The sequence below is a fragment of the Oncorhynchus nerka genome, linkage group LG7, assembly GCF_034236695.1.
Source record: "Oncorhynchus nerka isolate Pitt River linkage group LG7, Oner_Uvic_2.0, whole genome shotgun sequence".
Taxonomy (NCBI): Eukaryota; Metazoa; Chordata; class Actinopteri; order Salmoniformes; family Salmonidae; genus Oncorhynchus; species Oncorhynchus nerka.
Genome location: NC_088402.1, coordinates 70,997,375 through 71,022,057, shown reverse-complemented (window position 1 = coordinate 71,022,057; position 24,683 = coordinate 70,997,375). Strand labels below are relative to the sequence as shown.

Below are 24,683 nucleotides of genomic sequence, written 5' to 3'. Positions count from 1 at the left end.
GTTCACGTTCAAATGCTACTCCTGTGAAGTAGTGACGTGTGACATATGCCTAGTTTTTTTAAACAAGTCACAATTGTGCCACGAATCAATACAGTGTTGATACTGAGACACTGAGTCAGCCCTGCATTTTAGGCCACTGTGTCATAAGATACTGGATCTGTAGCGGCTGTTGTCGGGAGAGGGAGAAGACCAAGGTGCAGCGTGGTAAGTATTCATAATACTTTTAATAAATACGAATACTTGAACCAAAAACACGACAAACGAACAGTTCTGCAAGGTGCAATACACAAAACAGAAAACAACTACCCACAAACACAGGTGGGAACAGGCTACCCAAGTATGGTTCTCAATCAGAGACAATGATAGACAGCTGCCTCTGATTGTGAACCATACCAGGCCAAACACAGAAATACAAAACATAGAACAAAACATAAAATGCCCACCCCAACTCACGCCCTGACCAAACCAAAATAGAGACATAAAAAAGGAACTAGGGTCAGGACGTGACAGGATCACTTTCAGGTAAGTTTAGAGCCATTGCTTTAGAACTTTAGACTTACTACACTGTCATTTCAAGTACCATTTGTGACAACCAGTAAGAGATAGTTAAGAAAGAACAAACATTGTAAAATGCATACAGTACTTTTGCTTCTGAACCAACAAAAATATCTTCAGATTAGGAGATATCTGTTCCATTTCAGTCATTCTAGTACATGGCAAATGCTGTGACAGAGTCAGTGAATTGACTTTTAAAATGATTGGATATTTTCCAAGCTCCAGCCGGGTCACCTGTGATACGAGTCAGTATTTGACGTCTATCCATGTCTGAGGACATCGGGAGATGACGTGGAAACCGGCGACTAGGGGCAACAGTGCTCACTGCCACCTTTAAGTAGGTTTTGGTTTTGCTAGGATGTTGTGGACGGGGATGGCGGATGGGTTTTAACATCTGCCTCTGATTCCAAAGATTGCAAGTTAAAATCCATCGATAGAAAGTCATTTTTAAACGTTTTATTTGAAGCCTCTTCCAAACCTTAGCCCTTACCTTAACCATTCTGCATTGATGCCTAATCCTATGATTTTGGAGTTAAGGCCTAAACTGAACCTTAAACACAATTTGCAACAACTTCAACATTTGACGTTTGAGAAACATGGATGAACATCTGATTCTGACATGAGACTGTGAGAGCTAGTTGCCAAACCAGGCACAGTAATCATCTATTAAACATGTAATCAATTGAAACTACAATTGACAGGTATGGCAGGAGCAAAAAACAAATAACACTTGCTCTTGTTTCTCCAGGCCTGGGTTGTGAAATTGCTAAAGGCCATCCCTCTTTCTTTCGTTCCTACTAATTGAGGCCTTATTGATTTCATTTAGGAGTGCTCATCGCTGTCCGCTAGGAGGCAGCTTCACTAACGGGAAGATGATCATTTTCTGCAACACTATAAAAGCTCAGAGGACTCTGAATTGTCTGGCTCAGCAAAGGTCCCAATAGTACAGAGAGAGCATCATAGAAACATGCTGCAGTACAGACAAATACATTTATTGTGCCAATTCCAAGACGACCCAAATTAAGATCTGAAAGGGTAAGCTAAGAAAATAAATCCATGAGAAAGCTATAGTGTGCTTGCAATGTTTTCTCATTTAATTTCAGCACTACCTCCATCTTTAATGTCCTGTAGGTTTTTCTGCATCTATAAAATTACTTCTGCTGTTGTGATTGTTGTTATGACTACATCAACTATTACTTCTACTTTACAGTGGAGGCTGCTGAGGGGAAGACGGCTCATAATAATGTCTGGAATGGAGTCAATGGCGAGGTATCAACCACATCAAAGACGTGGTTTACATGTGTTTGATACCATTCCATTGACACCATTCAAGCCATTAGTATGAGCCGTCCTCCCCTCAGCAGCCTCCACTGTGACATCATTACATCAATGATCTTGTAGAGCCTCTCTACTGCTGCAGCCACGGTGATTTCCATGATCCATCTTGGCTGTTGCCACAGCGGTCAGAAGCGGTGTTGGAAAGAAAGGTTTGCTTAGTAAGACCAACTGCTGATTCACAGCTTCTGTCAATCTCCTTATAGCTACTTGTGAGATGCCAGTTGGATTTGAGCCCTTACAGCAATTCTTAAGTACAATTAAGTATAAATTGTTCCATGTAACGTTATTCATGACAATAATATTTCTGCTGCAAAGACATTAGTGAGTGTTTATGTGCGTGCGTGTGCCTTCGTGTGTGTGTGTATGTGTTTGTGTGTGCTTATTTTTATGCACACGTGTGTGTGCATGTGAGCCTAGTGAGCATTTGAAAGAGAATCTCTCAGCAGGCACTCCTTCAGTGTCAAACTACCTCTTCTGGCTACAGTGTGTGTGCCACACAATGGGGTCTCTCCTCTCTCATTTCTCAATGTTTTCCTAAGCTCTCTCACTCTACTCTACATCCCTTTCTACTTCCTTTTCCTCTACCCATCTGCTGTTCTACTCTCATCCTGTTCTCATGTTGTCTCTTTCCTCCTCTCCTTTTCCTTCCCTGACACATATTTTACAGCTGAACTCTCTATCGTTCCCTGAGATGCTAGACTCTGTACAGTTCCCAGAGGTGCTAGTCTTCGGTGAGGTTTGTTTGAAGTACCGCTAGGTTCTTGATGTGGGATTGACAGTATTGCATATGAATTCTCTCGGGTTGCCCTTCAGTGTTGGAGCAGGGCGGCAGAGAGGAGTGCTGCATACAGCACAGTGTGAGCAGCATCACAAATCAGGAGGCTGAGAGAGCGCTGGAGTGGGGGGAGGATGGAGGGAGGGGGAAGATGGAGTGGGGGGAGGATGGAGGGAGGGGATGGATAGAGGGAGGGGAGGATGGAGGGATGGGGAGGATGAAGGGGAGGATAGAGGGAGGGGTGGAAGATGCGGGGGAGAGAAGAGATGGAAAGGGAGGGGATCCACTCTGGGGGGAGTGAAAAAGGGAGAGAGTGGAAAGAGGGAGAGGAGGAGGGGATTGAGAGAATGAAGGGTCATGTGAGAGAGAATGTGTGTGTTTGTACGTTCATGTGTGTGTGGGTAAAGGAGAGTGAGTACTGCTGCAGTGGGAACAGTGAGAGGAGGACTGCAGTTTCTTGGGCTTATGGGCGAGCGAATCGAGGGACGTTATTAAGGCACTGTTACATTAACCCTTAAGTGCCTCTCTGGTGAATGGGTTGGCCCGTCCATTGTGGATAATAGGATCAAGGAGATTGCTCTGGTAAGGGTGTATTCCAACTATTTTTGCCTCCCTGGCTTTAACTCCTTATGGAATATAGGGGGAGACTTTATGCATAGATAGGAGGAGCTAAAAGTGCAGAAAGTGCAGAAACTACGCTGTAGGCTGGGGGAACTGAGTTGGTGCTGGATAAGGCTGCACTGTGACTTGATTGATCTCATCTCTACTTGTATTGCACATATGGATAATCTTAAGTGGGACAGGTAATGTGTATGCTTTGCTTTGCATGTTATTTTCGAGTGCATACTGTGCAAACTTTTGTGACAAGCTTGATCATTTATGTTAAGATTAATCATCTTGGGACATTTGTAGATTTTGAAAGATTGTTTTCTTGATTTTGAAAGATTGTTTCATGATAAGCTGTGAGATGTGCCTTTGTACTGTGTTTGGGACCTGAGAACACAGTCATTTGCTTTGGGGTCTTTGCAGGAGCACTATGGTGAGTATACAATAGGTCACTCTCATTGATAATGTCTAATTTAGCCTAGGTGGCTCGGTTTGTAGTGTAGTGGAGTAGCTACCTTTATTTTCCTGGAGTACGTCCAGGAGGCAGCCCTTCTGACAGCTGCTCTGTTTACCCCACCAGCTTCTATTAACACCTCACCCTGTCCTGCACTGTCAGGAACCACGACGTGGTGCAGCCACAAACACATGGCACCCCACCTAACAAACACCAGCCTGTACCTGCTCAATATCAATCAAATCAAATCAATCACATTGATTTATAAAGCACTTTTTACATCAGCAGATGTCACAAAGTAGTTATACAGAAAACCAGCCTAAAACCCCAACCAGCAAGCAATGTTGCTTATGTTTTAAATTTTACCTTTATTTAACCAGGCAAGTCAGTTAAGAACACATTCTTATTTTCAATGACGGCCTGGGAACAGTGATGGCTAGAAAAAACTCCCTACGAAGGCAGGAACCTAGGGAGGGACTTAGAGAGGAACCAGGCTCTGAGGCGGCCAGTCACCTTCTGATGTTCAAACGTTCATAGATGACCAGCAGGGTGAAATAATAATCACAGTGGTTATAGAGGGTGCAACAGGTCAGCACCCTAGGAGTAAATGTCAGTTGGCTTTTCATAGCCAAGCATTCAGATGTTGAGACAGCAGGTGCGGTCAGTCAGGAGTCGTCCGGTCAGGTAGTCCTGAGGCATGGTCCTAGGGCTTAGGTCTTCCGAGAGGGGAGGGAGAGAGGGAGAGAGAGAATTAGAGAGAGCATACTTAAATTCACACAGGACACCAGATAAGACAGGAGAATTACACTAGCCCCCCGGCTCATAGACCATTGCAGCATAGATACTGGAGGCTGAGACAGGGGGTGTCGGGGGACACTGTGGCCCCGTCTGACAATACCCCCGGACAGTGCCATCCAGACAGGACATAACCCCACCCACTTTGCCAAAGCACAGCCAACACACCACTAGAGGGATATCAACAGACCATCAACTTACTACCCTGAGACAAGGCTGAGTATAGCCCACAAAGATCTCCTCCACTGCACGAGCCCGAGGGTGCACAAGACCGGACAGGAAGAACAAGTTAGTGACCCAACCCACTCAACTTGATTATAGCGCAAAAAAAGCCAGGCATGCCAAGACGCACCCCTCCTAGTGACAGCATGCAAGAGCACTATTAAGTCAGTGATTCAACCCCTGCAACAGGGTCAGAGGCAGAGAATTCCAGTGGATAGAGGGGAACCGACCAGGCAAAGACAGCAGGGTGGTTCATCATTCCAGTGCCTTGCCGTTCACCTTGGGCCAGACTATGCTCAATCATAGAACTTACTGAAGAGATGAGTCTTCAGTAAAGAGTTAAAGGTTGAGACCGAGCCTGCGTCTCGATTCCATAAAAATGTAGCTATGTAGGAGAAAGCCCTGCCACCAGCTGTTTGCTTAGAAATTCTGGGGACAATACGGAGGGCAGCATCTTGTGACTGCAGCGTACATGTAGGTATGTACGGCAGGACCAAATCGGAGAGATAGGTAGGAGCAAGTCCATGTAATGCTTTGTAGGTTAGCAGTAAAACTTTGAAATCAGCCCTAGCCTTAACAGGAAGTCGGTGTAGAGAGGCTAGCACTGGAGTAAATTGATCAAATTCTATGGGTTCTTGTCAATATTCTAGCAGCAGTATTTAGCACTGAAGTTTATTTAGTGCTTTATCCTTCACAGTTTTATTTGAGACAACTTTACAACCATCAAGATTAATTGTCAAATCAAACAGCAGATCTCTTTGTTTCTTGGGATCTAGAACTAGCATCTCTGTTTTGTCCGAGTTTAAAAGTAAAACATGCTGCCATCCTCTTCCTTATGTCTGAAACACAGGCTTCTAGGGTTGGCCATTTTGGGGCTTCACCATGTTTAATCACCATGTTAAATGTACAGCTGTGTGTCATCCACATAGCAGTGAAAGTTGACATTGTGAAAGACAATGGTCCTAAAACAGAACCTTGAGGAACACCGAAACTTGTCAGAAGACAAACCATCCACAGAGACAAACTGATATCTTTCCGACAGATAAGATCTAAACCAGGCAATACTGGGGTAGGAGCCTAGGGGTTACCCTGTAGTCTTCCCTCGGGTCTGTGTAAGCTAGGACAGGACAAAGAAGGAGCAGATAAGACAGAGGCTGACCGATACGCTGAGGAGTATGGAGAGGGGAAAATGGAGAGAGGCCATGGGGGTTTTATGAAGAGCTACAGGATGCACTTTTTTTATGATGTCTCTTGTGTGTAGCTAGAGCAGGCAGGCTGGCAGGCAGAGCTGTGAGGGGACAGTTCCAAGGACATAGCTGGCTATCTCGGGCTGGTCACTTCCCACATCGACAGTGCTGCTGGGTCTCATTGTTGGGCTCTGCTCCAGGACAGTACACTGATGTAGTTCTGCACCAGAACAAAGGATATTGATGATTTCATACAGCTTTCTCGAATGAAAATAAAAAACGCCTTTGAATCAGGATACATGTTTTTATCGGTAGCTTTATATCTCATTGAGATGAGAGCCATAAATGCACATTTTTATTGTATGGAATTTAAATAAAGCAACAAGTGTAAGCATTTCCGCCATTCCATCGGAAGTAGAAGTGAAGTGTCTTAGATTAGTCTTTGCCCCTCAACAGACTATGTGTCCTGAAGTGACTTCCTAAAATGCAAACCAACCAACTACGTTGATCCTGTCCCTGGAGACATTGGCCATGTTCAAGAAGATGAAAACTGTAATGTATCATAGATAAATTGTGACTGACTGATCAAAAAAATAATAATGAGTAGTTATTTATGATGCAAGATTCTTTGTAGATCAGTCAGTAGTCACCTGCACTGTTGACTGCAATGTTGTACAAGTCCAGAGTCTCTGTCAATGCTTTTCAACCGCTCACTCCCAGCCAATACATTTCAGGAGTGGGGGTGGAGTGGTCACATGACTATCAGTCTTGTACTCAGATGAAAACAAATGAGCATGTCTGTGTTTGGGGGGGAAAGCACCCTCATGGACTAAAACCAATCATTGACTGAAATATTTCCCATCAGTAAAACAACACCCACCGCATTCTTATTGTGGTTAACAACTGCTTTAAAATGACCTACATTGCTGACTGTTGGATGTTAGAAGATAACTCCCAAAACATTCGGGCCTTTTTACTCCCATAGCTCAGCCTGCCAAATCCCTGACTACATCCAGATAGTTTGTCTCGGTGTCTGCTCATGTCCAGCAGCTGGTGAATTGACAGCTGGTGTCCCACTAAAAGAAATGTAGAAAAAAGTCTCGTTTGAACTATTCTGTGTCCTGTCCCCCTATCTCACAGTAGACACACCATGTCCACTGCGCTCCTGCCATTTCTATTTGCTGATGTTTTGCCATATTCATGTTTGTAAAGAGACAGTCTAATACTGTGAAATCCCTTTCACACACAGACAAAAATCCCATGTTTTTAATATCCCACCTTCTTTTACCTGCTTTTTTTATGTATCTGAAAGGTGTAGGGGGTAAAGACCATGGTATATTAAATCCCACCTCAAGACCTAGTCATATAACCTGCATTTTCACAGATCCTGTAACAAAAATACAGGTATCGGGTCTGTGTGAATGGTTCTTCAGTGACAGTTGTTAGATACACTACATGACCACACCTGCTCGTCGACCATCTCATTCCAAAATCATGGGCATTAATATGGAGTTGGTCTCCCCTTTGCAGCTATAACAGCCTCCAATCTTCTGGGTAGACTTACCACTAGATGTTGTAGCATTGCTGTGGGGACTTGCTTCCATTCAGCCGCAACAGCATTAGTGAGGCCAGGCACTGATGTTGGGCGATTAGGCCTGGCTCGCAGTCGGTGTTCCAATTCATCCCAAAGGTGTTCGATGGGGTTGAAGTCAGGGCTCTGTGCAGGCCAGTCAAGTTCTTCCACACCGATCTCAACAAACCATTTCTGTATGGACCTCGCTTTGTGCACGGTGGCATTGTCATGCTAATACAGGAAAGGGCCTTCCCCAAACTGTTGCCACAATGTTGGACGCACAGAATTGTCTAGAATGTAATTGTATGCTTTAGAGAAATTTAGGGAAATCCTAAGGGGCCTAGCCCGAACCATGAAAAACAGTCCTAGAACATTATTCCTCCTCCACCAAACTTTACAGTTGGCACTATGCATTCGGGCAGGTATCACTCTCCAGGCATCCCTCAAACCCAGATTCATCCGTCCGACTGGCAGATGGTGAAGCGTGATTCATCACTCCAGAGAACGTTTCCACTGCTCTAGAGTCCAATGGTAGCGAGCTTTACACCACTCCAGCCGACGCTTGGCATTGCGCATTGTGATCTTAGGTTTGTATCCGGCTACTCGGTCATGGAAATCAATTTCATGAAGCTCCTGACGAACAGTTATTGTGCTGATGTTGCTTCCAGAGGCAGTTTGCATCTTGGGAGTGAGTGTTGCAACTGAGAACAGACGATTTTTATGAACTACGCCCTTCAGCACTCGGCGGTCCCGTTCTGTGAGCTTGTTTGGCCTACCACTTCACGGCTGAGCCGTTGTTGCTCCAATACGTTTCCACTTCACAATAACAACACTTACAGTTGACCGGGGCAGCTCCAGCTGGGAAGACATTTGACAAACTGACTGTTGGAAAGATGTTGAAAGTCACTGAGCTATAATCCACTCATTTGAAGGGGTATCCACAAACTTTTGTATATATATAAATCGAGTGCATTCTGAAAGTATTCAAACCCCTTCCCCTTTTCCACATTTTATGTTTTATTCTAAAATTGATTAAATAAAACATGTTCCTCATCAATCTACACACAATATCCCATAATGACAAAGAAAAAATAGGTTTTTAGAAATGTTAGCAAATGTATGAAAATATATGAACAGAAAAATCTTATTTACATAAGTATTCAGACCCTTTGTTATGGGACTCGAAATTGAGCTCTGGTCCATCCTGTTTCCATGGAACATCCTTGAGATGTTTCTACAACTTGATTGGAGTCCACCTGTGATACATTCAATTGATTGGACATGATTTGGAAAGGCACACAACTCTCTATATAATTTCCCACAGTTCGCAGTGCACGTCATTGCAAAAACCAAGCCATGAGGTCAAAGGAATTGTCCGTAGAGCTCCGGGACAGGATTGTGTCGAGGCACAGATCTGGGGAAGGGCACCAAAAAATGTCTGCAGCATTGAAGGTCCTCAAGAACACAGTGTCCTCCATCATTCTTAAATGGAAGAAGTTTGGAACCATCAAGACTCTTCCTAGAGCTGGCCGTCTGGCCAAACTGAGCAATCAGGGGAGAAGGGCCTTGGTCAGGGAGGAGACCAAGAACCTGATGTTCCCTCTGACAGAGCTCCAGAGTTCCTCTGTGGAGATGGGAGAACCTTCAAGAAGGGCAACCATCTCTGCAGCACTCCACTAATCAGACCTTTATGGTAGAGTGGCCAGACGGAAACAAGATTCTCTGGTCTGATGAAACCGAGATTGAGCGTCACACATCTGGAGGAAACCTGGCACCATCTTTGCGGTGAAGCGTGGTGTGGCAGCATCATGCTGTGGGGATGCTTTTCAGCTTCAGGGACTGAGAGACTAGTCAGGTTCCAGGAAAAGAGGAAAAGAGCAAAGTACAGAGAGATCCTTGATGATAACCTGCTCCAGAGCGCTCAGGACCTTGGACTGGGGCGAAGGTTCACCTTCCAAAAGGACAATGACCCTAAGCACACAGCCAAGACAACGCAGGAGTGGCTTTGGGACAAGTCTCTGAATGTCCTTGAGTGGCCCAGCCAGAGCCCGGACATGAACTTGATCGAACATCTCTGGAGAGACCTGAAAATAGCTGTGCAGCAATGTTCCCCATCCAGCCTGACAGAGCTTGAGAGGATCTGCAGAGATGAATGGGAGAAACTCCCCAATTACAGGTGTGCCAAGCTTATAGCGTCATACCCAAGAAGATTCGAGGCTGTAGTCACACCCAAATGTGCTTCAATAAAGTACTGAGTAAAAGGTCTGAATACTTAAGTAAATGTGATATTTCAGTTTTTGAATTGGCAAACATTTCTAAAAAATTGTTTTTGCTTTGTCATTATGGGGTATTGTGTGTAGATTAATGAGGGGAATTTATTTTAAAAATCAATTTTAAAATACGGCTTGTAATATAACAATATGTGGAAAAAGTCAAGGGGTCTGAATACTTTCCGAATTCACTGTAGAGGACTTGCTGCTTCCTTAATAGTTTCCTGGGTGGAATTAATCATTATTTTCATATGTTTTGGTGAGTGATTGCCTAATTTGTATGTTGGTTACTGTGTGTAATTGAGTTTTAATGCATACTTCCTCATTCTTCATGTTTCCAGTGCATTCTTTCAGTCTTCAGGCCAATGTGCAGTTGGTTCATTAGGTATAGACCTGTTTTTTTTATGAGAAACAAGGGATAATACCATCCTCCCGTCACCACAGCTCTAATACTGCACGAATGACTAGCTACAGTAAGCATATCATGGGAACAAAAATCAAAGCCACAAAGCAGGCTGAATTATAACCCTCCCAATTTAGTTTTCTCTTTGAACTTGGAATATTTTAGTTGATTCGAGACTAAATCATGTTTTTCAAAGGCTGAACCCAGAGCATGCATTTGAATTTTGTTCTCAACTATGCTGATTACAAAGCAACTATGGGCCTATGGTTAGCTGTTATGCTATGATTACTGTCACTCTTTCCTCTGATACATCAACCCAACAACACTAACAAATATGATTTCTCAGCTGGCAACTGTGTCACGCAGGCCAGGTGAGTGAGAGAGTGAGTGAGAGAGTGCGAGAGTGAGAGTGAGAGAGTGAGAGAGCGAGAGAGAGAGAGAGAGAGAGAGAGAGAGAGAGAGAGAGAGAGAGCTGGCCTTGTGGTGTTGCGCTGAATGCCAGGCAGACGTTTGGAGAGAAGGTCCAGGCCCTGCCATCAGTCCCAGCCTTCCTCAACCGCCCTGCTGCTGATAAGGCATTTTCAACAGTTTTTTTTATCTGCAAAGGTGAAAGATAAGCCCCATGCCACTTTTAGATGCTGTTTTCTCCACCGCTTGGTAGCAGATAGCTCTGGGTTGTCCTCCAGAAGTAACTTTGATTGAAAGTAAGTCGTAGAAGTACTAAAGGGAACTGAGTATATGTTAATAAGATTGTTCGTTTTCCAAATATAGTTTCAAATCATAATATCTCCTCATAGCAAGCAATATGTTCACATAAAATGGCTTTCATGTCAGGGCCTCATCAGATATCCTTTAGTAAACGTGAGACTACATCTGACACAGAAATCTTTAGTTATCATTGCAGGAGCCTCCATTGTATTTGTCCTCCATTTTGAAACGAGAGGCTGTTGGGATCCCAATAGATGTCGTCCTATCTGCATTGCTGCAGAAACCTGTCTCTTTCTCTGTTTTCACTACAGCTTCACATGCAGATTGGCTCACTATCTCTGTGGCAGTATGATTAATCGGCCTATCTAGGGACAGGCTGGGGTATGAGGTTGGGTAGGGTGGAGAGAGAGAGAGCCTAGCTGTAAATGATCCCAGGCCTCATTGGACATTCAAACAGCAACCCTGTCGCCAAGCCTTCTGAAGGATCCCTCAGATAACAGCTGAGTCACAATCAGCTGCAGGTAGGAGTTAGCTACCATTGTTTTATCCATGGTTTATCCACCCGGTTTGTAAATCTTCCCTTTAGGACTGTCAGGGCACAATGTTACACATTAGAGAAATACTTTTCTTTGGTTCAGTTCACCCAGATCCTCCACGAGGCTTTTCCTTTCCTTTGACATCCTTATCCTGAGCTTTTAGGACAGAATCCATTCCTTTATTGGGTTTTCCGATATTCTTGAAATGATTTTGTCACAATTAAAATTGAAGTGACACGAGGGAATTAAATTATACAAGCTATCCACTGTGACAAGACTTGACATGAAGTGGATTGCACTGTATTGCAAGTTGATTGATCTCTAGTTGGACTGTCAGGTGTCCACAATACATTTCACAGCAGAGGTTTGCATAAGTGTGTGTGGGTGTGTGTGCAATTAACTGTACATGTATGTGTAGTGTGTGTGTGTGTGTATCTGTTTGTATGTGTATGCTGTGCATGTGTGACTCACTCCATATCAATGTAAATGTCCTCTCCTGGGGAACTACTCAAGCAGTACTGATGACAAAGTAATGGCAATCAATTCCTGTGTGAATGTGCAACTGTCACCCTCCCTTGCTATATGTCATTAAGCAGGAGAGACCCCTGTCTGTACAGGAATGGGAGAGTTGTCGATGGGGAAGAATATTCTTACCTACTGTAGGCATTGGTGTGGACACCTGATAAGCTGAAACCTTTCCAGAACACTCCTGGTGCATTACTGTACGTCTTCTTGCTATCAAATGTTTGGCTAATGTCCAGCGATTAGATTCTTCATTTCATATCTTTCAGAGTTAAGATCACAACCCAATGACATGTTGTAATTCCTGATTCTTAAACCACTCTTGAATCCTTGGAATCTGAGGTGGTCTTGGGTTTGATGACACAGGACTTGTACCCCGATGAGTCAGCTGGATACTGCCGCTCAATGACTATTCATATAATTACTTCAATTAATTAAAGGATATTACAGTTCCCTGACTGCAGAATTAGACGCTACTAGACTATTGGGGGCATTCAGTGTGGCACAAGCCCAGAAAGCTCCAGGTCAGAGTCAAACTGCAGTACACCAGTTTTATCTTATCTTGATTATTACCCAGTCATATGGTCAGGTGCTGCAAAGAAGGACCTAGAAAAACTGCAGCTGGCCCAGAAGAGAGCAGCATGTCTTGCACTTGACTGTAATCAGAGGGCTAATATCAATACTATGCAGCCAGTCTCTCTTGGCTAAAAGTAGAGGAGACACTGACTGCATCACTTAATGTGTTGAAAATTCCAAATTGTTTGCAAATTCAACATACACACAGCTCTGACACACATACTTACCCCACCAGACAAGCCAGTCCCCAAATCCAGAACAAATTCAAGAAAAACGGTACAGTGTTATATACAGCCGTTACTGCATGGAACTCCCTTCCATCTCAGATTTCTCAAGTGAAGAGCAACCTAGTTAAAAAAACAAATAAAGCAACAATTCACGGCACAACGCCTCTCCCCTATTTGACCTAAATATTTGGTGTATATGTACTGATATGCAGGCTATGTGTGACGTTTTGAATGTATACCGTTCTCTCCTTGAGGTGTTCTTGTCTATTAATGTTCTGTATTATGTCATGCTTCATGTGTTTTTTGTGGACCCCGGGAAAAGTAGCTGCTGTTTTCGCAACAGCTAATGGGGATCCTAATAAAATACCACCTAAAATATAGATTGAGCCAAAACCTGCTGTGACAGTGACTGTTGTTTTCTGCATGATAGTTGTTGGCTGTGTTAGTAAAAAAGCTACTGTCTGAAGTTTTCAGCTTTATTTAGATCACATTCGCTTAAAATATTGATTATTGGAGACTGAGAATTGATGCTGCAGATTAACTGACTACAGATACTGTGTAGGAGGTTGCAGCTAAAAATACTGTCAAAGAAAATAGGGCATGTGATATGTGAGATGATTGCCTGTGAGGATGTCTCTCTCTGGCAGATAACACTTCAAATACAACCTTTAGACATCATCCACCAAACATAGCGGACATTCATTAAATTGAGCTTTGTGACATACAGTATTCAGCAGCCAACAGTCTTTGAAAGATACACCAAACGGGATTAAGTACCACAGTGTAGTTTTCCACTGTCTATTTTACTGATATCAGGAATGACTACACTCAACAACAACCAAATAATGTAATTTTCGAAGCCAGTCAGTCAGTCCAGATCAGCCTCTCCGTTTCTTACCACCCTCAGATGGTAAATAAGCAGAAAAGCAGCAGCCGTTCTTGTAGTTTCATAGTAATCCTATTCAAACTTGTGCAATAACGAGGCCATTAAGGTTCTGGGAGTCCCCAGTCCATTCCAGGAGGGGTAGATTGCCTTGCCAAGAGAAGTAAAAGAGTTTAGGAAACACATCTGCACATTATCTCTACTTGAAACGGCATCCAAAGCCTTGTTTTCAGCTCAGTTGATTGTGTGGAAACTCAAGTTGGCCCATTCAGCTAGCATTCTAATGCAACAAAACATTGTCACGAAAACGAATCACCCAAAGCAGGCCTATAAAGCTAGTAAGTATAAGAGTTGTTCTGAAGGAGGAGGGACTTAATATGTTTAAAGTGAAGGCTTGCATACTCAATCGACTAAAGAACAACCACAATAGGCTATATCCAATAAGAGTGTTCTGTTCAACCTAACAATGTCTGTCTGGCTCCTAATATGTTTTATTTGACCCTTATTTTACTCATTTATAGCAATGACCTGGGGAATAGTTACAGGGGATGAAGGAGCCAATTGGTAGGTGGGGAGGATTAGGTGGCCAGATTTGGAATTTATCCAGGACACCGGGGTTAACACCCCTACTCTTACGATAAGTGCCATGGGATCTTTAGTGACCACAGAGAGTCAGGACACCTGTTAAAGTCCCATCCAAAAGACAGCACCTCAAACAGGGCAATGTCCCCAGGAAACAACACTTCCAACGGCATCTGGTCTCCCATTCAGGGACTGACCCAGACCAACCCTGCTTAGCCTCAGAGGCAAGCCAGCAGTGGGATGCAGGGTGTTGTTATACGGCTGGAATGATCAGCTCAAATAGACTAGGGGGAGGGCATCGGTCAGGAGTGACTCACCGTTATTACAGACAATATTTGTTTCTATTTCCATTAGCGTAACTAAGACATTCATGTTCGTTTATGATAAGTGTCTCCGTGCTTGGTCGTGTCATGTCTCGGAGCAATTATTTAAAAATTCATTTATTTGACAACTTATTGCAATTAATTTGTGCCTAGAGTCGCTCTGTGCAATTTGGATGGATATAATTGCTTGGTGTTAAAATGGAAAGGGCAAATCTGTATAACATTTATATATTAAGAAAATACCTCAAACTAAGGACTATCTAAGTAAAGGTTGCCTTGAAAAACAGACAGACTGCTTTTGGTTGACTTTTTCTCTGCTCAGTACAATTTCACTGCTCAGTCAAACATAACCTAACTGACAAACAACGAACCAACCAACCATGGATTTCCTTGGCTAAGCTAACGTTCCTTGTGAATATAACAACATTTACAAAGAGGAGTATAATCAGAATGTTAGCTCACGTCCCGGACACAGACTGGGCACTGGCTAACAGCTGTGTAGAAGTGGAATGGAGGTGAGGTTGTCAGGGACCAGCGTAAAACAGGAGGACGTGTCTTTCTGTCTGGCTGTAGGAGTGTGTTAATTAATTATAGTCAGGGAACTTGATGTTGTGAAGCTAATGAAACAGCTGCACTGCTACTGCACAGTACTCACTCTCCTCAGGTTATTTGCTACTAGAACTGACCGGCGTGCTAATCAGCCCTCTGAGAAACAACAGAGTGCTATGATGCATGGAGATGGAGCTACATGGATAATGTTGTTGTCACACTGCCAGTACTGTCCACTTCCCCCATACCTCATCAGCATACTGTACATGTAGGTCGCGGCAGGTAGCCTAGTGGTTAAAAGTATTTGGGCAGTAACCGAATGGTTGCCGAATCCCTGAGCCGACTAGGTGAAAAATCTGTGTGCCCTTTGAGCAAGGCACGTACAGTATGTCACGCCCTGATCTGTTTCACCTGCTTTGTGCTTGTCTCCAACCTCCTCCAGGTGTCACCCATCTTCCCCATTATCCCCTGTGCATTTATACCTGTGTTTTCTGTCTGTCTGTTGCCAGTTCATCTTGTTTGATCAAGCCTACCAGTGGTTTGTCTCAGCGCCTGCTTTTCTCTAGTCTCTCTTTTTCTCGCCCTCCTGGTTTTTGACCTTTGCCTGTCCTGACCCTACCGTTCTGTACCTTTGCCTGTCCTGACCCTACCATTCTGTACCTTTGCCTGTCCTGACCCTACCGGTCTGTACCTTTGCCTGTCCTGACCCTACCATTCTGTACCTTTGCCTGTACCTTTACCTTTGCTCCACGTTTGAATTACCGACCTCTGCCTGCCGTCCTGTACCTTGGCCTCTGCTCTGGATTATCGACACCTGCCTGCCTTGACCTATCTTTTGCCTGCCGCTGTGGTTACAATAAACATTGTTACTTCACACAGTCTGCACTTGGGTCTTACCTTGATTCCTGATAACGTAACCTTAATTGGTCCTGTAAGTTTATCTGGATAAGAGTGTCTGCTTAAATGTAATGTCTAAAGTACACATCATCCACAGATGACAAAGAATGATCTCTGTAGCTATGTGAATACAGTATGTTTCGGTTTGTCTATGCAATGCTTGACTGTGGTAGGGTAAAACGTTAAGCAGTTTGGATTTCTTTGCCATTGACCAGTCTGGCCCATAATTAGAAGGAAGTACAAATTTCACTTTTGTTTAAGCTGGGTAATATGCTAGTCAAGACAACACCAGAACACACAGGAGAAGCACACTTTCTAGTCCACATTGAGGTGTGACTAGAATCTGCTTTATCATGACTCATTTAGCATGACTCAAGGGCTTAAAACCCGAAAAGAAAATCTATGCTAAAACAAAAGTAATGGGATTAGATTTAGTATTTATTAGGATCCAAAATTAGCTCCCGCCTAGGCTACTCTTCCTGGGGTCCAAACAGGAAACAACACAAATATATACTTAATATACAGTACCAGTCAAAAATGTTGAGACGCCTACTCATTCCAGGGTTTGTCTTTATTTCAACTTTTTTTCTACATTGTAGAATAATAGTGAAGACATCAACACCATGAAATAACACATATGCAATCATGTAGTAACCAAAAAAGTGTAAAACAAATACATAGATTTTAGATTCTTAAAAGTAGCCAGCTTTGCACACTCATGGCATTCTCTCAACCAGCTTGATGAGGTAGACATCTGGAATGCATTTGAATTAACATATGTGCCTTGTTAATTTGTGTAATTTCTTTTTTCTTCTTTTTTTCTTTAAACGTTAACTAGGCAACTAGGCAAAAAATATATTATTTACAATGACGGCCTACCTTTGCCACTATTAAAGCATTTGAGCTAATCAGTGTTGTGAGGTAGGGGTCGTAGGTATGGGTGGTATACAGAAGGTAGCCCTATTTGGTAAAAGACCAAGTCCATATTATGGCAAGAACAGCTCAAATAAGCAAAGAGAAAAGACAGACCGTCATTACTTTAAGACATGAAGGTCAGTCAATATGGAACATTTCAAGAACTTTGAACTTTTCTTCAAGTGCGGTCCCAAAAATCATTAAGCGCTATGATGAAACTGGCTCTCACAGGAAAGAAAGACCAAGAGTTACCTCTGCTGCAGGCGATAAGTTCATTAGAGTTACCAGCCTCATAAATTGCAACCCAAATAAATGCATCATAGAGTTCAAGTAACAGACACATCTCAACAGCAACTGTTCAGAGGAGACTGAATGAATCAGGCCATCATGGTCCAATTGCTGCAAAGAAAGGACACAAATAAGAACACAAGCAAATGGACCGGTGGAAATCTGTCCTTTGGTCAAAATGTGTCTGTGTCTGCTGTGTCTTTGTGAGATGTGGAGTAGGTGAACAGTTGATCTCCGCATGTGTGATTCCCACCATGATTCATGGAGGAGGTGTGATGGTTGGGGCGCTTTCCTGGTGATACTGTCTGTGATTTATTTAGAATTCAAGGCACACTTAACCAGCGTGGCTACCACAGCATTCTGCAGCAATACGACATCCCATCTGGTTTGCACTTAGTGGGACTATCATTTGTTTTTCAACAAGACAATGACCCAACACACTTCCAGGCTGTGTAAGGGAAATTTGACCAAGAAGGAGAGTGATGGAGTGCTGCATCAGATGACCTGGCCTCCATAATCACCCGACCTCAAACCAATTGAGATGGTTTGGGATGAGTTGGACTGCAGAGTGAAGGAAAAGTAGCCAACAAGTGCTCAGCATATGTGGGAACTCCTTCAAGTGTTGGAAAAGCATTCAACAGGAACCTGGTTGAGAGAATGCCATGAGTGTGCTAAGCTGTCATCAAGGCAAAGGCTGGCTACATTGAAGAATCTAAAATATATTTTGATTTGTTAAAAAAAATTGGTTACTACATGATTCCTATGTGTTATTTCATAGGTTGATGTCTTTCCTATTATTCTACAATGTAGAACATAGTAATTTAAAGAAACACCCTTGAATGAGTACGTGTGTCCAAACTTTTGAATGGTATTGTACATATATACATTGCGTTCGCAAAGTATTCAGACCCCTTGACTTTTTCCACATTTTGTTAGGTTACCGCATTATTCTAAAATGGATTAAATTGTTTTTTCGCCCATCATCAATCTACACACAATACTCCATAATGACAAATCTGTCACGCCCTAACCATAGAGAGCTGTTTATTCTCTATTTTGGTTGGGGCGTGATATTGACTAGGGTGGGTCATCTAGGTGATTTATGTTGGCCTGGTATGGTTCCCAATCAGAGACAGCTGTTTATCGTTGTTTATCATCATATTTAGGTAGCCATTTTCCCCATTGTGATTTGTGGGATCTTGTCTACAGATAGTTGCCTGTGTGCGCCCCAGTCTGAGGTCATAAGCGCCCTTGAGCAGGATCTCTCTGTACTTTGGTCCGTTCATCTTTCGCTTGATCCTGAATAATCTCCCAGTCCCTGCTGCTGAAAAACATTCCCCCCAGCATGATGCTGCCACCACCATGCTTCACCGTAGGGATGGTGCCAGGTTTCCTTCAGATGAAAAGCTTGGCATTCAGGCCAAAGTGTTCAATCTTGGTATCATCAGACCAGAGAATCTTGTTTCTCATGGTCTGAGAATCTTTAGGTATCGTTTGGCAAACTCCAAGCGGGCTGTCATGTGCCTTTTACTGAGGAGTGGCTTCCGTCTGGCCACTCTACCATAAAGGCCTGATTAGTGAAGTGCTGCAGAGATGGTTGTCCTTCTGGAAGGTTCTCCCATCTCCACAGAGGAGCTCTAGAGCTCTGTCAGAGTGACCATCAAGTTCTTGTTCACCTCCCTGACCAAGGCCCTTCTACCCCGATTGCTCAGTTTGGTCGGGCGGCCAGCTCTAGAAAGAGTCTTGGTGGTTCCAAACGTCTTCCATTTGGAGGCCACTGTGTTCTTGAGGACCTTCAATGCTGCAGAAATGTTTTGGTACCCTACCCCAGATCTGTGCCTCTACATAATCCTGTCTCGGAGCTCTACGGACAATTCCTTTGAACCTCATGGCTTGGTTTTTGCTCTGACATGCACTGTCAACTGTGGGACCTTACATAGACAGGTGTGTGCCTTTCCAAATGATGTCCAATTAATTGAATTTACCACAGGTGGACTCCATTTGAGTTGTAGAAACATCTCAAAGATGATCAATGGATATAGGATGCACCTGAGCTCAATTTCGAGTCTCATAACAAAGGGTCTGAATCCTTATGTAAATAAGGTATTTCAGTGAATTTGTTATACATTTGCTAAATTTCTAAAAACCTGTTTTCACTTTGCCATTATGGGGTATTGCGTGTAGATTGATGATAACTTTTATTTATTTAATTCCATTTTAGAATAAGGCTGTAAGGTACCAAAATGTGGAAAAAGTCCAGGTCTGAATACTTTCCCAATTAACTGAATATATACACTACATGACCAAAAGTGTGTGGACACCTGCTGGTCAAACATCTCATTCCAAAATCATGGGCATTAATACAGAGTTGGTCCCCCCTTTTCTGCTGTAACAGCCTCCACTCTTCTGGGACGTCTTTCCCCTAGATTTTGGAGCATTGCTGCGGGGACTTGCTTCCATTCAGCCACAAGAACATTAGTGAGGTCGGGTGCTGATGTTGGGCGATTAGGCCTGGCTCATAGTCGTCATTCCAATTCATCCCAAAGGTGTTAGGTGGGGTTGAAGACAGGACTCTGTGCAGGCCATTTGTTCTTTCACACTGATCTCTACAAAACAGTTCTGTAGAGACTACGCGTTGTGCACAGGGGCATTGTCATGCTGAAACAGTACAAGGGCCTTTCCCAAACTGTTGCCACAAAGTTGGTTGCACCGAATCTTCTAGAATGTAATTGTATGCTGTATAGATACGATTTCCCTTTACTGGGAAATCCTAAGGGGCCTAGCCCGAACCATGAAAAACAGCCCTAGACTTTTATTCCTCCTCTACTAAACTTTACAGTTGGCACTACACCTTGGGGCAGGTAGCATCCTCCTGGCTTCTGCCAAATCCATATTCGTCCGTCGGACAGGCAGAGGGTGACTCCAGAGAATGCGTTTACCACTCCTCCAGAGTCCAATGGCGGCGAGCTTTACATCACTCCAGCCGCGCTTGTCATTACTCATGGTGATCTTAGGCTTGTGTGTGGCTGCTCGGCCATGAAAACCCATTTCATGAAACTCTCGACGAACAGTTCCTGTGGTGACATTGCTTCCAGAGGCAGTTTGGAACTCGGTAGTGAGTGTTGCAACTAAGGACAAATGATCTTTACACGCTACGCGTTTCAGCACTCAGTGGTCCTGTTCTATGAATTTGTGTGGCCTTCCACTTCACGGCTGAGCCATTGTTGCTCCTAGACATTTCCACTTCACAATAACAACACTTACAGTTCACCTGGGCAGTTCTAGCAGGGCAGGAATTTGACGAACGGACTTGTTTGAAACGTAGGATCCTATGACGGAGCCACGTTGAAAGTCACATAGTTATTCATGGAGATTGCATGGCTGTCTATGGAGATTGCATGGCTGTGGGCTCGATTTTATACACCTGTTAGCAACGGATGTGGCTGAAGTTGTCTACATACTACTTATATATATAGCAATACATTTGCTTGACAATTTAGCCATTCAGCAAACTCTCCCAACCAGTGACCCACAGCTAGTGCATTCATCATAAGACAGCCAGGTGAGACAACCACATATCACAGTTGTATCTTAACCACATATCATATACATAATACAATACATAATACAATGCAAAATACAAAACAAAATGCATACAAATGTCTGTCTCTTCATAGTCCCGGATTTACCATAAAGTGTTATTTTTTCTGTTTTTGTTATAATCTGCTTAAATTATTATTATTTTTAAAATATTTTATTTGATATTTGATCAACAATACAAAACATACAACATACAAACAACGACATCATACAAACATTACACCTGCACAGACCACTAGCCGTCACCACTATCTCCAGCGCTCTAATCACTTTCCGCCACAAGGCCTCCTTTTGTTTGAATCTGCTTTTATTGCTAGCTTGAGTTACATGTGTTTCCCAGCATCTGTTCTGGACTTGGGTTCTAATTACTGTAATGCCTTCTCTCTACCATAGCAAGATACACACCTCCATTACTAATGTACATGGTAATGACAATTGAACAGAGTGCTTGTGTAACACATTTACTGGAGTTTTCTGCCTAAAATAGCTTTGCCATGATTCGTTAGGCAAACAGAGCAAATGTTGAACTTTAGATAGATAATACAACTCTCCAACATTATGAAACTACCAAAGCATTGTTGATTTCTAACAGTAATCCCCTAGCATCCCCATCTCAGCTGGTAGTTAGGAAAAATCCTGCAAACCAGAAGTAAGACGTATTATCTCTTACCTTTTGTGGTGAGATTATTTGAAGTCAACAAAACAGTGTCAGTGAGCAGCGCTTTATTCCAGTGTGTTTATATGCAGATGAAGAATACAGACTAAAAGCCCTTGATACCCGTTCAAGTCTGAGCCAATGTGCTTAGTGATAAGCGCCAAATCATACCAGGAGCCATGTTGCTCAGGGATGTGGAGCACAGCCATTTTGTTTGAAGTTATGAGGAGAAGTAGAGGAGTCCCTAACTAACGAAGTGAGAAGCACACTGAGAGATGGGGCTCTAAAGCGGAGACTGTTTCTTGTCACGGATTTGTAGCTTGTTGTTAAGTTGGTAAATTTGTCATTTAAGCAGGTAAAGTAAGTATTTGCTAATGTTTTGCTTGTCTGTTATGCTGCCTCTAAGGACATGTCTAGACAGAGTCAGTTTACTTTAGGATTGTAAGGGTTAGAAAAGCGCAGACTAGTTGTGTAGGCAAACAAGGTTATTCATGGCAGATTGCATTTCATTTAGGGATATGATATCGACCAGACTATTGTACAAATAGTTAGGGTATTAAGGCAGAATAAACACTTCAGACATTCTAAATATTGATATGTTTCTTTGACTGTGTACTGGCTTGTGTTGAAGAGGTGGTATTTCGTGTTCAATTTAAGGCTTCCTTCAAAGGGAAAACACCATGTATAATTAATTTCCCAGGAGTGAGTGGTGAGAACTGATCATAAAGCAGGGGTAATGGCTGCCATAAAGCAGTAGACTAACCCTGGTCCTCCGAGCCCCTCCAGGGCCCACTACCCCGCTGCCCTTCGAGAGGAGAGGAGATAAAACGCTCCTCCACGCCATCTCTGCCAATGTTAATTCAATTCTGCCTGGCTTAGTCTGCCGTGAGGGTCAAACAGAGGGATAAATCTACCCGCCTTAGAGCCTGGCTGGCTGGTGATTATCACTGGGTTGTTGTTAATACAACCCAAACACCCCATACTAAGGCTGCTCAGCCAAGAAATGGACAATGATGACTGTTGCTATACACATACCTCATTTTTAACAACGTCTCCCCCCTGATATAGTCCATCACACTTTTGGCATATTTTGTAACAGACATGGTTTGTAACAGACATGCCCCACACCCAATCAGTGGAAGCAGGCCATTATTTGTAAGAATTTGAATGGTTTGCCTACACAGATGGATAATCCACACTGTGTTATTCACCCAGTGTCTGGATGTCGTTAATTACTATACATTTTGGGAAGAGCAAGTACAGACAGCTCATCCCTCCAGCATTCCTGGTTTACAGGCCGGCGGAACATTCAAGGTCTTTCCGGTTATCTTGTCTAAAGATTGAATATGTTTACATGCAAAAGCAATGAAATCTAGACAGTTTCTGCCTCAACACTCTTGAGACAGAGCATCAAGGATGAACAAGATCGGAGGGAATCGATTAGGCGAGATCGATTAGGAAAACACTGTGACATGGATGGCATGATGGAACAGCATAGCGCCTGTCAGTAGACTGAACACCTTCCCCAGAGAGAAAATATACATGTAATGTGATCTCTCCCCAAACCAATACAAGTTATTTATCCAAACTTTCTTAAAAAACTAACACACTAGAGTGTTTAAATATTACTATAGATATGTGAAAAATGTCCCTCTTCACTAACCTTTATTTTTTTAACTGAAATGTTCCAGAAATAGTTTTAAAAAATACACAATTAACTATGTCTGATGACTCACTGCAAAGAGAACACATTATTTCAACGTTCATCATTTGTTATCCCCTTATGGTGTTCTTTCACTTTAGTAGTTGCGGTCTTTCCACAAGCCATTTGTCTTACGCAACATTAACTTGCATAACGTCGCCATACTACATTTATAACTAGTCTTAGTCCATTTGAATAATATAAAGCTTATCCTTTCTGTCAGCTTCATTCAATTATTCACATGCAGCAATAGAGACAGACAGGATCTCCGTCAGTGGACAAGAGAATTGGCGTTTGAGAAATGAAAAATCCTTTTTGTTTGCCCATATCCTCATGGCTTTAATGAAATCAGAAATAATTTTAATGAACTCATTATGTTTTTCTACCTTCAAAGCCCCTCTTCGAAGCCCCTTCATCACTAAGCTAAGGACCCTGGGACTAAACATCTCCCTTTGCAACTGGATCCTGGTCTTCCTGACGGTACACCCCCAGGTGGTAAGTGTAGGCAACAACACATCTGCCACGCTGATCCTCAACACTGGGGCCCCTAAGGGGTGTGTGCTTAGTCCCCTCCTGTACTCCCTGTTCACCCATGACTGCGTGGCCAGGCACGACTCCAACACCTTCATTAAGTTAGCTGACAACACAACAGCCTGATCAATGACAAGACAGCCTATAGGGAGGTCAGAGATCTGGCAGTGTGGTGCCAGGACAATAACCTCTCGCTCAATGTGAGCAAGACAAAGGAGCCGATTGTGGACTACAGGAAAAGGCGAGCCGAAAGGCCCCCAATAACATCAACAGAGCTGTAGTGGAGCAGGTCAAGAGTTTTGAGTTCCTTGGTGTCCACATCACCACATCACCAACAAACTAACATGGTCCAAACACACCAAGACAGTCATGAAGAGGGCACGACAATACCTTTTCCCCCTCAGGAGACTGAAAAGATTTGGCATAGGTCCCCAGATCCTCAAAAAGTTCACCATCGAGAGCATCCTGACCGGTTGCATCACTACCTGGTATGACAACTGCTCGGCATCTGACCGTAAGGCGCCACAGATGGTAATGCGTACGGCCCAGTATATCATTGGAGCCAAGCTTTCTGCCATCCAGGACCTATATTCTAGGTGGTGTCAGAGAAAGGCCCAAAAAAGGCCCAAATGACTCTAGTCAACCAATTCGTAGACTATTCTCTCTGCTCCCGCAAGGTAAGCGATACCGGAGCACCAAGTCTAGGACCAAAAGGTTCCTTAACAGCTTCTACCCCGAAGCCATAAGACTGCTGAACAATTAATAAAATGGCCACCCGGACTATTTACATTGCCCCCCCCTTCCCCTGCTACTCGCTGTTTATTATCTATGCATAGTCACTTTAACCCTACCTATATGTACAAATTGCCTCGACTAGCCTGTAACCCCGCACATTGACTCGGTACCAGTATCCCCGGTAAATAGCCTCGTTATTGTTATTTTATTGTGTTACTCTTCTTATTATTTTACATTTTTTTACTTATTTATTTACTAAATATGTTCTTAACTCTA

At 43.2% G+C, this 24,683-nt stretch overlaps 1 protein-coding gene across 4 annotated transcripts in view; it reads left to right on the top strand.

Annotated features, from left to right (window-relative positions):
* LOC115132303 (synaptotagmin-2-like) overlaps positions 1 to 24,683 on the top strand; it is a 94,970-nt gene that overhangs the window by 46,018 nt on the left and 24,269 nt on the right. The window contains exons 1-2 of one of the 4 annotated variants that reach the window (XM_029664808.2): positions 3,054 to 3,250; positions 23,536 to 23,636. The exons of 1 other annotated variant lie outside the window; for it this stretch is intronic. The gene's annotated coding sequence lies outside the window, so the exon portion shown is untranslated. Of the gene's footprint in view, positions 1 to 3,053; positions 3,251 to 23,535; positions 23,637 to 24,683 lie in introns of those variants that run through there. 2 more of the 4 variants (XM_029664803.2, XM_029664810.2) reach the window with 2 other exon arrangements.